Here is a 17,679-nt window from a genome sequence, read left to right as displayed (position 1 = left end):
AAAGCAGCCAGCATGCTCGTAGATGTGCTCCTCTAACGTCTCAGGATCTTGGTAGTAGCCATCAACATGGAATCCCGCAATAAACACTTCTTTTTGTCGGGCCGCATGTAAGATTTGTTTTTCTTCGGTTTTTTCAATGTAGGCCAGCCATTGCATTGCAGCGATCGATTGGGTACTTCTCCATCGATAGCCATGTGCCGGTAGAATTCCAATGGTGTTGGGTTTGAGGAAATTCCGGCGGAATACTAAATTGGAGGCACTTGCAATCGTGATCGTCTCCAAGAAGGGATTCACTTTGGTTTCTGCTTCAAATGACATCATAAACGAAACGCATGCTTGTCGCAGTACATTGACATCTTGAATACAATATTTGATAATTTCCTTCTGGAAATCAAACGTGTCATTACGATGATCGTTGTACCAATGCATGAACTTGTTTCTGTCTTCGACGGCCATTTCATTTGCACCATAATACTTCGTTTCTGGAAGTGGTCCAATATACGATTGATTCTCCTTGGTGTTGAAGAAATGCGGGAAGTATCCTTTAGTTGCGGGTAAATTGAACGCTTTTGACAATTTGCTTAATGCCATAGGTAGGAAGTTCAACGAGTCAGATTATTCAAGGTTAAACTCAGTATCTTGGTCCCATTTAATATGACGTCAGGTCTCCATTGGCATTGTTCGACCATGGTCTTTAGGATGAAATGTCCATCGTATCCCTTCGAGTTGTGAGCAAGACAGAAAATCCTATTTATATTGGGACGACGTTCCCGCAAGTACTGGAGAAAATCATAAACTGGATCCTCTCCTTGGAAAATATGCTGGCGCTGACCACACGTACTGCAAGACTGCTGGATATTATCGTTTTCAACACATGCGTAACATACTTGTTGTGCAACCAATAAATTCGGAACGTGTATATACATATTATCACCAATATTCTTGTCTTGCATAGATTCTATATCATAGAAAATCAATAATGCTTTCTTTGCGTGCATGAGCGAAGGAACACCAGGTTTCAAGCATTGTCGATCAGGAAGCATAAAACATTGATGTGACCCTGGAACAATCTTCTTACAAACATTGCAAAATATCTCATTACAATCATGAATGCGTTGTCCTGTATGCACAAAAGAATATACTCTGTAACATTTAGTACATTGCTTCACCATTTTGCATACAGGTTCCCCTTGATGATATACAATATTACGATGATTATTAAAACATTCTTCGCCATAAAATTGACGATTGCAGTCGTTGCACAATATCGGTGTTTGGTTCTTGTCGCATAGAGGTCTCTGTAAACATTTGGAGCATGTTACAGGACAATTTTTCACATGTTCATTACGTTTACTATACTTTTTATGGCACGCTTCACAGTAGAAATTGGTTGCAAAACAAGCAGTTAAAGATTGGATGATGTCAAAATGGCCAGCCAAACAAATCAAATTTATGGGAGTACGATTTTCATCGTTCGGTCCCTCGTACATGATGTCATGACCTGTGAAACTGGTATACACTGTAATTTTATATTCTTTGAGGTATGACTGGAATTGTCGAATTTCATTTACACTGGCACCATGATCCAAATTGACTCCTGCATTTGCACATAACGCATCGACTTCTTGGTCCACAACATATTTCGATTGGCGTTGATACTGCATATAACGTTGCACATCTACATTCTTGTATGCCTTCAGTCCAATAGCAATGACAAGGGCGTACGCCAAACACCTTGAATCTTGATTTTGTACACGTACAATCCCACGCTTGCAACGTAATAATTCTTCATTTTGAAGTATTCCTTGCCGCAAACCGCCGCCGTAGCCACGTGGAATATCCACACGATGAAAATGAACGGTGAATGGTTCGTGCAGGAGAAATGCATTGTTACTTTGTAAAACTCTTTCAAACGAGGCCCACATCGTCTCGAGTGTCAGGTTTCGGGCTTGGCGAAAACTCACCCAAAATGGCTTATTCGTGTTCCGTGGTGATATTACTGATAAACCAACCATCGCCTCTTCGTCGACATTGGCTAATAAATGGTCTAGCATTCCTTGAAAACTGTTGTGTACGTATTGGATAATATCGGTTCCTACGGGTGGTGCGTTGAATTGAACTTCGAGCATTCTGCCCTCAATGTTAAATCGTCTATAATGACGAGTGATTTCATTACGAACAGTAAAACCCAATTCGGCCATGGTTAATAAAAGGAGAAAACAAACAAACAGGTACAATTGCGATAAATGTGTAAGGGAAAAAGGAATTGACCACCGTGAATTTACTACAAAAGAAAAGAAGAAAGAAAAATCTTAATCACCTGATAAACAGAAAATCATAACATTCATGATAAATTCTTAACTAAGTAATTCATGTAAAGGTCCTGAGTTTGATTCCTGGCGGTGACGTTCAGAATCTCATTATGAAAGCACGTGTACTAGAAATCAAAGTTTTTTTAAATAATTATGTTACTGAAATGAGTGTTTTATTGTTGTCAAACTCGAGACCATTACATCAGCATGTAACTGACCTATCATTCTATAGTGATAAAAAGAATGCATGAAATGAATGAATGTTTCATCAGTGCTGAGATGTGACAAGCACGCGTAAGCATTTTTTTCCCACTCACAACGACCTTTAAATGATGTGTTTGCAAGTTGAAGAGATTCACCAAGCATTAACGTTATACATACGTAATTGTCGAAACAAAATCTGTATAGCGTATTTTTTTTATTATTGTGACTAAGCGGTTAGCGTACATGGTTCGGACGTGGAAGGCCCTGGTTCAATCCTCGGTGGGTTTGCTTTCCACGACGGGGGCATGTCAAGCCTTTTCTGTAATTTAATATTCTCACGCGTTATCATACATTCTTTTCAAAACTAAGCTAAATGGTTGACGTACACACCTCATAATACATAAACGTACATAAATCGTCTATAATGACGAGTGATTTCATTACAAACAGTAAAACCCGATTCGGCCATGGTTAAAAATGAAAACAAACAAACAGATACAATTACGGTAAAACAAATATGTAATGGGAAAAAAGGAATTGTGCAGCGTGAATTTACTACAAAAGAAAAGAAGAAAGAAAAATCTTAATCACCTGATAAACAGGAAATCATAACATTCATGATAAATTCTTAACTAAGCAATTCATGTAAAGGTCCTGAGTTTGATTCCCTGGCGGTGACGTTCAGAATCTCATTATGAAAGCACGTGTACTAGAAATCAAAGTTTTTTTTAAAAATAATTATGTTACTGAAATGTGTGTTTTATTGCTGTCAAACTCGAGACCATTACATCAGCATGTAACTGACCTACCATTCTATAGTGATAAAAAGAATGCATGAATGAATGTTTCAACAGTACTGAGATGTGATAAAGCACGCGTAAGCATTTTTTTCTACTCACAACGACCTTTAAATGATGCGTTTGCAAGTTGAAGAGATTCACCAACCATTAACGTAACACATACGTAATTGTCGAAACAAAATCTGTATAGCGTAAATCTTTTAACCAAATATTCATGCACTCTTTTTTATTTAAGCGGTTAGCGTACATGGTTCGGATGTGGAAGGCCCTGGTTCAATCCTCGGTGGGGTTTGCTTTCCCACATCGGATCGCTGTCAAGCCTTTTTTGAAATTTAATATTCTCATGCGTTATCATACATTCTTTTCAAAACTAAGCTAAATGGTTGACGTACACACCTCTGGCCTTGGTTCAATCCCGGGCGGTTGCTCGAATATCACGTTAAGCTGAAGGGGACGCTAAAATAAAATAATGGTTTCAAAGGGTATCGAACCATATTATTCTCAGGCATAGTTTTTAATATTCTGTAATGCATTCTTTTCAAAACTAAGCGCACACATTTTCTGGCCATGGCTCAATTCCCGACGGGAGTTCACATTCAACATTAAGCTGAAGGGACGCTAAACCATATCATTTATCGTGCTTACTTCTAATGTGTGGGGGTTCCTGATTCGTACTTCCACTTTCCCATTCCACTAATTTCTTCATAGTCTAAATATTTCGTACTAAAAGTAAAACAGTGTATTCGTGATCCGCCCACAAATATTAAATAAAAATGATTTTCGAATCTTGGGTGACAAATAAAATCTCATTGAACTTACCTCAAATTCAATGAACAAAAAGTCGGTGCAATGAAGCTTAAATGAAAACACTTTTAAAAGGAGATCTTCTTCACTCGATAGTTGAGAGCGATGTAGGATTTGAAAAATGAAATTTAGATTTTTATTTAGGTCGTTGTGAAAACGATGTCATCATCAACCAATCAGAAACGAGGAAATTTATAAAATGACATCACAACGAACCAATCAAAACGCTCGCTGCTTTTGTCATGAATCACGAACGAAAACGATGTGTAACAATCGATCGTGACGTCATTCAAGTTTCTCAATAGTTACAACATCTACTATCACAGTTCTGATCCCAAATGCTTTCTGTCAGGATCATGTCACTACCTGTCGTAACTGTGACGACATTTCATTTTCCTCATAGTCCGTAAGAAAATGTCAATGTTTGCTTTTTTCATGAATCATGCTGACACGTTCGTAGTAAAACAAAAGTAATGCGATCCGCTGACGTTTGCATTTTCAATCATATGTACTTCTATGTCTACACACAAAGAAGTCTATCAGCATTTTATTTTTAATTCACGTTACACTGTCAGATTTATTTTCTTAAAGTATATGTGTATCCTTTTCAAGAACCATGGTTCGAAACCCACCAAGCACTATTAAAACCGAATTCATTCATAGCTAAGCGGTTAGCATACACATCTTTGGTTTGAAAGACCTGAGTTCGATTCCTGGAGAAACATTTCTTAGGATTTTTCTAAAACTTGGTTTAAATTTCTAGTTCGAAAATTTTAAAAGTTTAGTTCGATAAAAAGTTTGATTTGAAAATTTAGTTCGAAACTTTTGTTTTTAAAAAAGGTTTTAGTTCGACAAAATTTTGTTTCAATTTTTTTAGTTCGAAATTTTTTTTGTTTAATTTTTTTAGTTTGAAATTTTTTTGTTCGAAAAATTTGTTTCGAAATTTTTAGTTCGAAACTTTTGTTTGAAATTTTTGTTTCAAAATTTTTAGTAACAAACTTTTTTGGTTCGAAAATTTTTAGTTCTGAAAATTTTTTAGTTCGAAAAATTTTTAGTTTAAAATTTCTTGCACTCTGCGGAACCGTTTCGAAAAGAATCGGAGCAGTTTAGGTAAGAAAAAATCTGGCAACACTGTTTCCATTAATGAAGCGCTTACTGAGCGTTTAAAAAAAATCGCTTAAACTCACAACAATGTGTTATAAGAAATCTACAAGCGACCCCCCTCTTTCAACATTGTTACTTCCAGAGACATAGGCTACTAATTCAAGGACAGGATCTCCATCAAGGTAAGAAAGCTGGTAATCATCTTATCTGCCAAAGAGAACGATAATATTTAATGTAAACTTCAGTACAATATCATGATACCAAAAAAAGGGTTATTTAAGAGGAGGTTGAACCCTCCATGGGAACTTTAAGGATAACCATAAAAAGGAACAAAATTCTAAAATCCAGGTCTAGGGTGGATCGTCGTCATAGCACTCTGAATGTCTAGCATTGGGGTGGGGGTGTAAGATTATGCGATTTCTATCAACCAATCAACATCGCGGTACCAAAGCAATCATCTTACCCGTAAAATGGAAACAAATGAATGAGGGGTTTTCCCACGTATTCTGTTCACCGTGTGGCGGGTCTAAGATCATGTGACCTCTGTCGGCCAATCAGAATCGAGGTACCAAAGCACTCATCTTACTCGTAAAAAGGGAACAAATTTCAAAAGTCACAGGGCTTAAGATCACGTGACCTCTGTCAGCCAATCATCAGCGTGGTACCAAAGGATTCATGTTACCCATAAAAGGGAACGAATTTCAAATATCCCGGGTCTAAGATCACGTGACATTTGTCAACCAATCAGAATGAGGTATCAAAGCACTCATCTTACCCGTAAAAGGGAACAAATTTCAAAAATCCCTGGTGAGGGATTTCCCCGCAGGGTAACTCATGACGTCATACCACGTGACCTGAAAATTTGAATTTCCCGCGTGGGCGGGGCCTAACGTCACGTGACCTCTCTCAGCCAATCAGAATCGAGGTACCAAAGCACTAAAAGGAAACAAATTTCAAAAATCCTGGTCATAAAAGAGAGTGAGGATGAGTCATTCGGGCGAACGCCGGGGACTACTACTGTCATCAATTATTTTGTTGTTAGGCCTGTATTTATTTCTTTCAATTTTTTGCCGGACTTAGTTTTACACATAGAAGATTGAAATTTTGCACACACATTCAGTCTACTGAGAAGTGTTTATCAGTTTTTTTCAGATCTCAGCGTTAACACGGTGGGTCCATAGTGAAAAATAGGAAAAAACATGTTTTTATAACCAAAAAATATCTTCTCGCGATTTTCACACCTTAGATACACGATGGAGGCATGTGAATGGTATCTTGTGAAACCCAATTCTATTCTGAAGAAAATTATGTACTACCCACGATCCTACTATAAACAAGCATGTCTCAAGGAAATTTCAACACAAGATCCTGTTTTATGCGGGAATCTGGGGTGTCATGGGTATATTATTTTTTGGTAGGCTTAGTTTTGTCCCTAGAACATTGAAATTTGAAGAAATATTCACTCCACCGAATAGTATTTATGAGATTTCTGTGTTAAACCTGGGAGGTGCAGAGGGGCAAAAATTTTAAAAGGATGTTTTAACGAGAAATCGCTTTCTTCGCGGTTTTCCCGCCTCAGATACATGATAGAGACATGTGAATGCTACCGTTTGAAAGGTAGTTCTATTCTCAAGAGAATGATGGCGAACCATGATCCTAGAATAAACAGGGATGTCTCAGAAAAATGTTTATCTGCCATCAGGGTCTTTTGCGGTAGTCTGGGGCATTGTGGGGATTATTGATAAGTTAAATACTTTTCCTGCGCTTGCTATTCATGATAGAAACTTGAAATTTTGTACACACATAGCTATAGTATTTTCCAGTTGATTTTCAGGTGTCTGTGATTACACGGGACTACAAAGGGGCTATTTTTTTAAAAAAGAAAATCAGAGAAAAATTCTGATTTCCCTCAAAATTTCTAACTTCAGGGACACAATAGGGAAATGTAAATGGTACACTCCGATTCACAAAATTGCGACAGTTAAGGCCGTGCAGTTAGGCCACCAAATATAAACCTACTTATCCTATAATCATGTCAGGTAATGAGACCCCTCTCTCACCTCCTTTCTTCTCTCCAATACTAAACTTACCTAACAACATGAGCGCAATTCTTATTTCAAACTATACATTTATTAGTTCAGATAAAATAAAATAACAAAACCAAGACAAAACAAGATTCATAGGTTGATGTAGGGAGAAACTGAAACACCCACACTGAAAAATAGAAACCAATGAATGTCTATTACACAGAGATTCAGAAATGAGGCAGAGAGAGAGAGAGAGAGGAGAGGAGAGGAGAGGAGAAGACAGGATAAAAGAAAAGGGAGAACAGATAAAACTGTGGACTTCAAACGTAGTAAGAAAAGAACCTAACGTTATAAAGTTCCGTGACCCGGATATCCAACAGTAATATAGAAATAAAGTTTGTTTTTATATATTTTTTCAGAACTATTCGAATATATAGAGGATGCTTTATACATTTATTATGTTACTTTCACAATGGAAAGCATACCCAATTTCAAGTAGAGCTGTAGATCTCCGAGACACATCTAGGATAATGTCAAAAGTTTAACCCACATGGTTTGTTTCCGCGTGGTTCGATTGCAAATTCGATGGTGTTCATTGGACGTACTGATCAAAAATACATTCTAATATACCCAGTAGATAGCGTTGGTCATATCCTCCATTTCAGACTACAATGCAAACCGAACGAGAAAAACGAAACCAAAAGAAAAGAGATAGAAAGAAAGAAAGAGAAAATTATAGAGTGCTATTTTATTGCTAAATATCAACCAGATCTACTCTATGTTAAAATGACCCGGTAATTCGACTGAGACTCCGTAACGCAGGGTATAAAAAAGAGATTTTACTTATTCCCTTGAGTTTAAACAGTATTTCTGTCAGAGATGACCAGGACCGTTGATGTTATCAACAGAGTACGAAAAACACGACACGGAATTTAACAGTTAATTAGATTATCCGTACAAGTTATATCGGGCGTCTGCTCCGTTTTAACTTTGGGATATGAAGTGCATATGTGTGAGAAGGAGAGAGAGAGAAGTGAAAGATGCAAAGACAGGATAGAGAAATGTCAAGAAAGAAAGAGAGGGGCGGGACGAATAAAAATATGAAGCATACTTATCATTGCAGTGTGTGATGTAGAACGCACACCCTGTTTACTTGAACTATCGCCAGTGATGTCATGTAAGTTCTCTATCAGAAGATGAATCTTTGTTTGCAGCCATTATTTTATGCGAAAAAATCATACTGCCTGATGGGGAGTCGAACCAAGATTTTCCATTATGAAGTCTGACACGTTACCACTACACCACAAATTGCTTTAGCCAAACTTTGTTTAACAAATGGTATAGCGTTTCTTTCTGAGAACGAAAACACGAAAAGTGCATACTGCTGATCAATGATGTCTTTAGAATATCCTGTTAATTCTCTTGCCCTTTTCCAACGAACATTCGTAAATTGTCTCTACCATGATACAGGTGTTTTCTATCACATTCTTACGTATTTCTTGTCCAGAATGATAAGTAGATTCTTCACAATCACTTTGTAAAAAAATAACTTTGACATGAACAAAATTTGAACCTATATTAGATAGCTGTATTATTCATAAGTCCAAAGCGTTACCCTGCACTATTACTTCACTTGAAAGTAGAAGCCAAATGTTACTTACTTTAGATCTGTTCTTTGGAACGGTTAAAAGTGCACAACGAAATTGATTTTTTCGTCGGTCTACAGAGAAATTAGTGCCCACCAATAAAGAAAATGCATACAATCCAGGAAAAATTACTGAAATATATCATATTTTTCATTAATTTCTTCGTGCAGGCTCCAAAGTATGTGAATAATAATAATAATAATAATAATAATAATAATAATAATAATAATAATAATAATAATAATAATAATAATAATACCCGCTTCGTTGCGTTAAAATGAGAAAAAATAGTAATATGATCCTCAGTCACTGTTTAGTATTACTAAAGCCTTCTTTGATATCGGTCATTTTCGATGAGTTTTACATATCCCCTCCAAACCCTATGTTTGGGGCACGGCGTCTGCAGTGTCATTGTTGATCTCGGCGAGCCGGAAAACTGTGAATTCGACACTGATATTGGTTATTTCGATAATTTTTATGTCTCTCCTTCCTCCAAGTTGAAGGACTGAATTTCGATTTAAACAGCATCAGATGTGTCACTGTTAATCTCAGCGACTCCAAAAATTATAGATTCGCCACTTATACCAGTAATTCTTCGCTCTTTGTTAAATGTAGTTCCCCCTCTCCATCTCTTAAGTTACACCGTCAAAGTGATATGACAAAAACCATCTCAGGTTCGAACTTCATCTCGGTTGAAGATGTCATCAAGATTGGTTTGTTGGCTCATAAGGAATTAGGTTTTATTTATTTATTTGTTCTATTTATTTATATATCTCCCACTCCCACTCCCCTCCCCAAGTTCTCTTTTGAAAGTGAAATAAAGAAAAGCATCTCAGGCCCGAACCTCACCTATGTTAAACATTTGGCGGTGATTGATCCTTTGTTTCACGAGTTATCAAGTTTTATTTATAACTTTCAACTTCTCCCTCCCCTCAACCCTAAGTTGTATCGTCAAAGTAAATAGATAAATACCATCTTAGGAACGAACCGCATCTGTGTTGAAAATTTAATCGATATCAGTCGGATGGTTCAAGAGTGATGACGTCACAAAGACAGCCACTTTCATTTGCAGTTTTTTTTACATGTATCTCCCTCACTCCGGCCCCTACGTTGACCGCCAAACTGAAATGACAAAAGTCGTTGCAGATCCGAACTTTATCTATGTTGAAAGCTCCATAGAGGTCGGTCTGGTGGTTCAAGAGTTATTATTACGTTTTATTCATTTTTATAAATCAACCCTCTTCCCCTCCTCCTTCTCCTAAGATTTACCGTTAAAATGAAATGATACAAAAGCTTCCCAGGCCCGAACCTTATCAATGTTGAAACTTTGATCAACATCGGTCGCGTGGTTCAAGAGATTAGGAGCCAAAAATATAGTTAATTTCAATTTTATAATTCTTCTTCTTCTTCTTCTTCTTCTTATTATTATTATTATTATTATTATTATTATTATTATTATTATTATTATTATTATTATTATTATTATTTGCGTACTTTTTAACTTGCACGGAGAAATTACTGCAAAATATGTTTATTTCCATATTTTCCTCTAATTTATGTTTTTTATCAGTAAGCCCTTATTTCTCTCTAGGCCGTCGAACAAACCAATTTCGTTTTGCACTTTGGTGCATATAACGTTACAAGAAGAGCCCGTTTGTTCCAAAGATCAGGGCTAAGGTAAGTAATATTCTGCTTGTAATTTTAGGTGCCATAATAGTGTAGGGGTACAACAATGACCTTATGAATAATACAGCTATCTAACATAGGTTCAAATCCTGTTCATGTCAAAGTTAACTTTTTTACAAAGTGATTGTGAAGAATCTACTTATCATACTGGACAAGCAATACGTAAGAATGTCAATGCAAGCACCTGTATCATGATAAAGACGATTTACGACTGTTCGTTGGGAATGGGCAAGGGAATTAACAGGACATTCTAAAGATATCATAGATCTGCAGTATGCACTTTTCGTGTTTTCGTTCTCAGCACGAAACACTACAATATTTGTTAAACAAAGTTTGGCTTAAACAATCGGTGTAGTGGTAACGTGTCAGATTTCCTAATGGAAAATCTTGGTTCGATTTCCCGTCAGGTAGTATGATTTTTTCGCATAAAATAATGGCTTCAGAGGTTCAACTTCTGATGAGATCTTACAAGACATCACTGGCGACAGTTGGAGTAAACAGGGTGTGCGTCCAGTCCCTCTCTCTCTTTCTTGACATTTCCCTAACCTGCATTTGCATCTTTCAGTTCTCTCTTTTTCTTCCTCTCACACATACATGCACTTCATATTCCAAAGTTAAAATTGAGCAGAAGCCCGAAATACCTGGTCTGGAAAATCTAATTAACTGTAGACTAGAAAATGGTACCTCATTGTTTATTTGAAAACAAAATTTTATTTATACTAGTTCGACAAATATTTGTTCCAATCTTAGAGGAGAGGGTGCAAATGTGGAAACATGAGGGTAATGTGGAAACGTAACGTATGTTGATTGCAGAGAGCTTTAACCTAGCAGCAATTGCCGTAAACAATCACTCTCATCCCCATTCGGCACGGCACAACGCTATGAAGCAGTTGGCCAGTGTAGTTAATGGTGGTGCGTCGATTGTTGTTTACACATTTTCGAGAAGTTTTTTGAGGTAAGTGTGTAGTATAATTAAGTCTAAAGTATCATAGAAGTAGTGTAATACATATTAGAGTATTGTGAAAGGAGGTTATTGGGAAGGTATTGGTGGCTTTCAATCAATCACAAGCAAACGTGTTTTTAAATTAACTCGTACAATCCAATTTGACTACAGTGCTGGTAACTTGGAAACATTTGGATGAGGGAAATGTGGAAACGTTTCCACATTTCCGACACCCTAAATACCATTGCTTTGTTTTATTATTAGTGAATAATTTATTGAAGATAATACACATTTGAATCATACAAGTATATGTTAGATAAGTTTTATTCATGGCCTAAGTGAGGGGTATGGCTTTGGTGTAAAGCAAAGTGGAAACTGACAAAGAGGCGTAAAAAAGACAAATAATTGTCTCCACGATTTTTCTTACAGGGTCCTAGCGTACCGAGTACCTCTTCAGAGGATCCCATTGTACCGAGCACATCTTCACAGGATCCCAACGTTCTGAGCACATGTTTAAAAGTTTGTGTGTCACCATGTGAAATCAGGAAAATACCCCCTTTGAAGAGGAAGCCTTCGAATAGAGGCCGTAAGCCGAGTTCTTGCGCTGTTTTCACATCATCTCCGTAGAGAAAACAGCTCGAGGAATCGTTATCTAAGAGTACGACTTAACCTAAACAGAAGCCGCCTGCAGCCGGTAAGAAAACTAGAAAAATGCCCAAAGTTCCTCCTCCAATTAAAAAAACTGCAGTCTATCTTCCAGTTGGAGTAGAAGAGCCCACCGAAAAAGACGCCCTGGGAATGTTTTATGAGAATCTATTTTCGAAAGATATGCGTGGTGAACTACGGATTCAATGTCAATTATGTGAGAAATGGAATCACTTTGAGTGTGCCGGTGTGGAAACTGACATTTATATGTGTGATATCTGCAAATAAGACTTACCTACATAACGTCTTTGTCTGTTGACAGCAAAACCTTGTATCGAAATGTGTTTACTTTGTAACTATCAGCTTTTTAACTTTGTAACCCTTTAAAATCTTTTGTTGTCATTGTTTCATCTACAGATTAAAACATACTATGACTAAAAACATACTATGATCAAACAACTTTATGTGTATACACATTGATTTATTGTAATTTTAGGGTGTTTCCACATTACCCTCAGTCTTTAAAAAGCAAAATATGCCAGTACATGTGCCAAATATTTTTTTATTTTTTACATACATAGTTTTTGGACTTGCAAATTATGGTCCCATTTTTCTAACATTCTAAGGTATTTTGAGACAATTTTCCAGGTTAAATTAACGATTCACTGCTTTTTTACTAATTAAATTCAAACTGGGTTTCCACATTTGCACCCCCTCCTCTATAATTTAATGTATTTTATTCACGTTGAAATTTGAAACATGCTATATATATGAGAAACAAACTTTTCTTTTCCACCATTTGTAACTTTTCATTAAGATACAGTTTGGACTTTTAATATAAAGTATATCTGATGTATATTTAGCAATAAAATAGCACTCTTCAATTTTCTCTTACTTTATTTTTCTCTTTTCTTTTCGCTTCATTTTTTACGTTCAGTCTGCATTAGTAGTCTGAAATGGAGGATATGACCAACGCTATCTACTGGGGATATTAGAATGTATTTTGGATCAGTACGTCCAATGAACATTACCGAATTTGCAATCGAACCACGCGGAAACAAAGCATGTGTGTTAAACTTTTGATATTATCCTAAATGTGTCTCGGATATATACAGTTCTACTTGAAATTGAGTATGCTATCAATTATGAAAGTAACATAATAAATGTTCAAACCATCGTCAGTATATTCGAATAGTTCTGAAAAATATGTAAAAACAAACGTTATTTCTATATTACTGTTGGATTTCTGGAAGCGGAACTTTATAATGTTAGGTTGTTTTCTTACTACTTTTGAAGCCCATCGTTCTATCTGTTCCCCCTTTTCTTTTTTCCTCTGCCCTCTTCTCCTCTTCTCTCTCGCTCTCGCTCTCTCTCTTGGTGGACTTTATGGTGGACAAACATTTTGCTCGTGGATTTTCTTCGGGTTTTCCCGTTTCCTCCCATTTTTTTCATTCCACCATTTCACTCATCTCTTATTATCACCGCCTTGTTTAGCCTAACCGGCATAAGCGTTAAACCTTAAACTTTAAGATTTCATTTTAATTAATTTTTTGTTTCATCTCGGTCTTGTTATTTCATTTTATCTAAGCTAATACATGTGTAGTTTGAAATAAGAATTGCGCTCATGTTGTTAACTAATTTTAGTATGGGAGTGAAGGAAGGAGGAGAAATAGGAGTTTCTTTACCTGAGACGATTTTGGGATAAGAAGGTGTATATTTGGTGGCCTAACCGCACGGCGTTACCTGTTGCAATTTTTTGAAGCAAAGTGTAGCATTTGAAAAGCTGCCCTATTGTGAAAAAACGAAGTTTGAAGCATTACTCTATGATAAATAGGGATGATGCTGTAGCCGCTTGAGTGAATGTCTATATTTTACTTTTAAACATAGGACACCCTGTAAAACAGAGCACACTCTGTCTCAAAAAGATGATGTGTCACAAACGAGTTCAGATTCTCATTTGTGGGAATATTCAAGTCTAAGCAAAAGTGTATAATCATAACCTTTTACATTTAAAAACATTGAGTAATATGCAATATGGAGGAATTCAAGATGGTTTCGAAGGTGACTTCACTCCAATTCAATGCAATAATACCAAATGTAATATTTATTTTGCCTCCGTCCTCGCACGTCGTTATTATTGTTCTGTCCCAATACTTTTGACTAACCCTATATACAGCTCCAAGTGTGTCTTCTCACAGCAAAATTAAACTCATTTTCTTCACGAAATATTTTTCATACTATACATTGATTCAGAGCTAGAAATGGAATTTTAGAACTAAAGGGAAAGTCAACAATACATAAAGTTCTATTACGCTATATCACGAGAATACAAATTCAGGAAGTCGGGTGTGCAACCGAACTTTCATAGAAAATGACATAAGCAATAGCGTTTGTTGCAGAACAATCAACAACCAAACAAAACTTATATCACCATTCAAATTTCCTATTTGTTACTAATAACTACAGATATTTTTTCTTCTCTTGCACAAACACTTCAACTTACCAAACGGACAATATACACTTCTGCATGCCTGATTACCTCTCTGCTTTGATCTAAGGCTTTTTATCCGTGTCCTTTGGACGCGGGGACTTTTTCACTCGGGTCTATTTTTCGCGCCGCACTTTCGACTCAAACCCTATTGGCGCGGGGCAGTTTTGTCTTGATGCCTTTCCACCGGGGCCCTTTTGACTCGGACATTTCGATCCTCGCCCTTCTGTCCCTGTCTTTCTGACTTGGAATATATATTCACCAGCTGAAACGCGTTGAGCAGGGGGAAGGTATGAGTAAATATATTATCAACGATTCAGGGTGCACTGTAACCAATAACCGTGAAAATAAGTGCCTCCTACCATAAAAAATATACGGTTTACCGTTTTTCTAAAATAATGGTAGGAGACCGTTTTCCTGTCAGATGCTTGTGTCGGGCATGCGCATTGGAGAGAAAAAGCACATGGTCGAAGCGAGGATTGATGGCGCGTAGGTTCGGATGTGTTGTGATTTGTTTTGTTTTGTTTCTTTCTTTTGTTTGTTTGTTTGTTTGTTTATTTAGTGTGTGTTTTTCTGGTGTGATCTATACAATAGGTCTACTACTGTTGAAGATATCCTGGAAATTCAACATTAAGCAAGGTAATGTATGGGAAAGCACCATGTTAATATTTGAACTTTGTTCCGTGACAAACAAAACTTTAGTTGGCTATCGCAAGCAGATAGCTCCAAAGTGCAACGATTCGAAACCAAGAAGCTGCTGGCTGTATAAAGTCTTATGATAATGTAGCCAACTACGAGTGGTTTGTGAAGCTAGAATTAGAATCACAATGTTGAAATACTTAAAAAAAATAGGAAAAGTGCTTCGTAGTTTACCGTAACAGCATTACATAAATTGTGTTGGATCAACTGGAATTTTTCATGTTACAGAAGTAAAAGTATACTGTCACTCATGTGTGCCCGAAGGAGGGGCAGGAGGTCGCTCCCCTAGCTAGTGAAAACGTATTAAATTTCTTAATACAAATAAAAAATATCAAATGTAATAGGGTATATATTAACCAGGGAGTTGAGTCCCCTAGACAATTTTCATGGGGCGCCCATGCTGTCATTATTTTTCTGGATAAATAAATTGTTAGATTTGAAAAATATTTCTGTAAATGTTTTTATCTTTAATTTTGTTCTGAGTACTTATAATCTGTTCTGGTGTCTTGTTAATACATTTGAGCGTTTAATAGTCTAAATATGCAAAAGTTCGATACTCTAAAAGTTTGGTGACTTTTTTTTAAGCATTGATGCCACTGTTACATAATTATGCAAACACGTATTTATTAATTTGAGATAGCGGATACTGGATACTGTAGGCAGTGTTGTGAGAAGTCGTATGGTTTTACACTTGTTTAGTCGTACTTCTGGTCATTCTACGCTATGTTGTCGAGTGCCTGCTTGGTTATCTGAAACCGTAATATGCGACTAATCGAATGAATCGCTGATTAGAATATTTGAAGGGTAAGGGGAAAAAACAAGGAATGTCCATATTTGTGCTTTTTCGGGTGCTTTGTCCTATCTGTTGGTGACTCTTGGTACTATTTGACTGTATATGCCATGCGTACGTAGATGTAAAAATGTCCATGTAAAAAGGGGCAAAAGATGTAACTTACCCTATTCTTCTTACGCGCTTTTCAATATTAAATCGCAGTTTTCTCGAAAATGCAATTTTGTGACATTCCTTCTTTTTTCCCCTTACCCTTCATTTGAGGTCTATTAGTCTACTGGTACTCATAGCGAAAATACATGCAATAAAGCTAGTCTTAACACTGTAACAGAATATCGATTTATGAATATCTTAAAAGGTCATGGATGTTTGTTCCAACTACATCTTCAAAGCGTGCGAAAACTCAGCTATAAAATTCAAGATTTTTTTTTGTATGTAATAACGAATCCTCTTTTGGTGTTTTGTTCAATACATGACAAAATTAGTAATTTTGAAAAGACAAAGCAATGTATGTTCAAGATGATATCAGAACAAGGGTTCGATATTACAAACTAAGAATTAATTTCAACTTTTATTCTTATGGATATTATGCACGTCGTAGGAGCAACGCTTCTTTCGTTCACTTTTGTTTTCTTTAGTTAAGTAGTCTTTAACAGCAGTGGACCAGTGTGCACTCTAGTTGCATCCATCCAGCAAAAATTATTGCTAGCCAGTGTGTGTACTGATACAGTTTCCAGCAATTCGATGAAAATTGGGTCAATATATATTGACCAGCAAGAATTCTTACTGGATCTAGCAAGAGGGCACAGGTGTGTTATTACTGTAAATCTTGTACGGTAATAACACACCTGTGATTTTTTTAAAAAACGACTCCTAAATATTACGGTAAATTACCGTAAAATATACGGTACCAAATTTGTTTCTAAACACGGTCAATATTATTTTGCTTCTAAATAAACGGTCTGCCGTTTTTATGAAAAAACGGTGGTCCGTAAAATTTAGGGTAATCGGATGGCAGCGAGAGTTGACGGTAATCGGTCAGTAAATTTAAGGCGAAATTTTTTACAGTGTGCAGTAGAATTACTTACATAACTTGCCATATATCTTTCTTTCTCCAGATTTCCACTCCTAATCTCAGGCTTTTTATGCGTGGAATTGTATTTACCGGGCCTTTTATAGCGGGGCCTTTTCGTCTCGGAGCCCTTTCGATTCCGCCATTTTGACGCGGTGCCCTTTTGACCCGTGTAGTTTTTACCCGTGAAACATATCCACATTCATCGTATTCAGTTTCCATTTTGAAGTAAGGACAGTGAGGCGAATGTAATAAATGACGCATACATGTAGGACCTTGAAAAGTGTCCTGCAAACAGATCGTGTTAAATTCCTGAAGAGTGAAAAGCGCTAGTAGCAGTTATTAGCAGTTATTAACTTAACATATAAGATAATAGAGTGAAAAAATGAGACTACGAATCTTTTCAGACATGACAGTGTACTGATGCTTCAAATCTGTGCCTTTACTCCCTATATCTAC

This window comes from Thermobia domestica, chromosome 4, assembly GCF_964235325.1.
Source record: "Thermobia domestica chromosome 4, izTheDome1.hap1.1, whole genome shotgun sequence".
NCBI lineage: Eukaryota > Metazoa > Arthropoda > Insecta > Zygentoma > Lepismatidae > Thermobia > Thermobia domestica.
Note: the sequence above shows the minus strand (reverse complement) of the source record.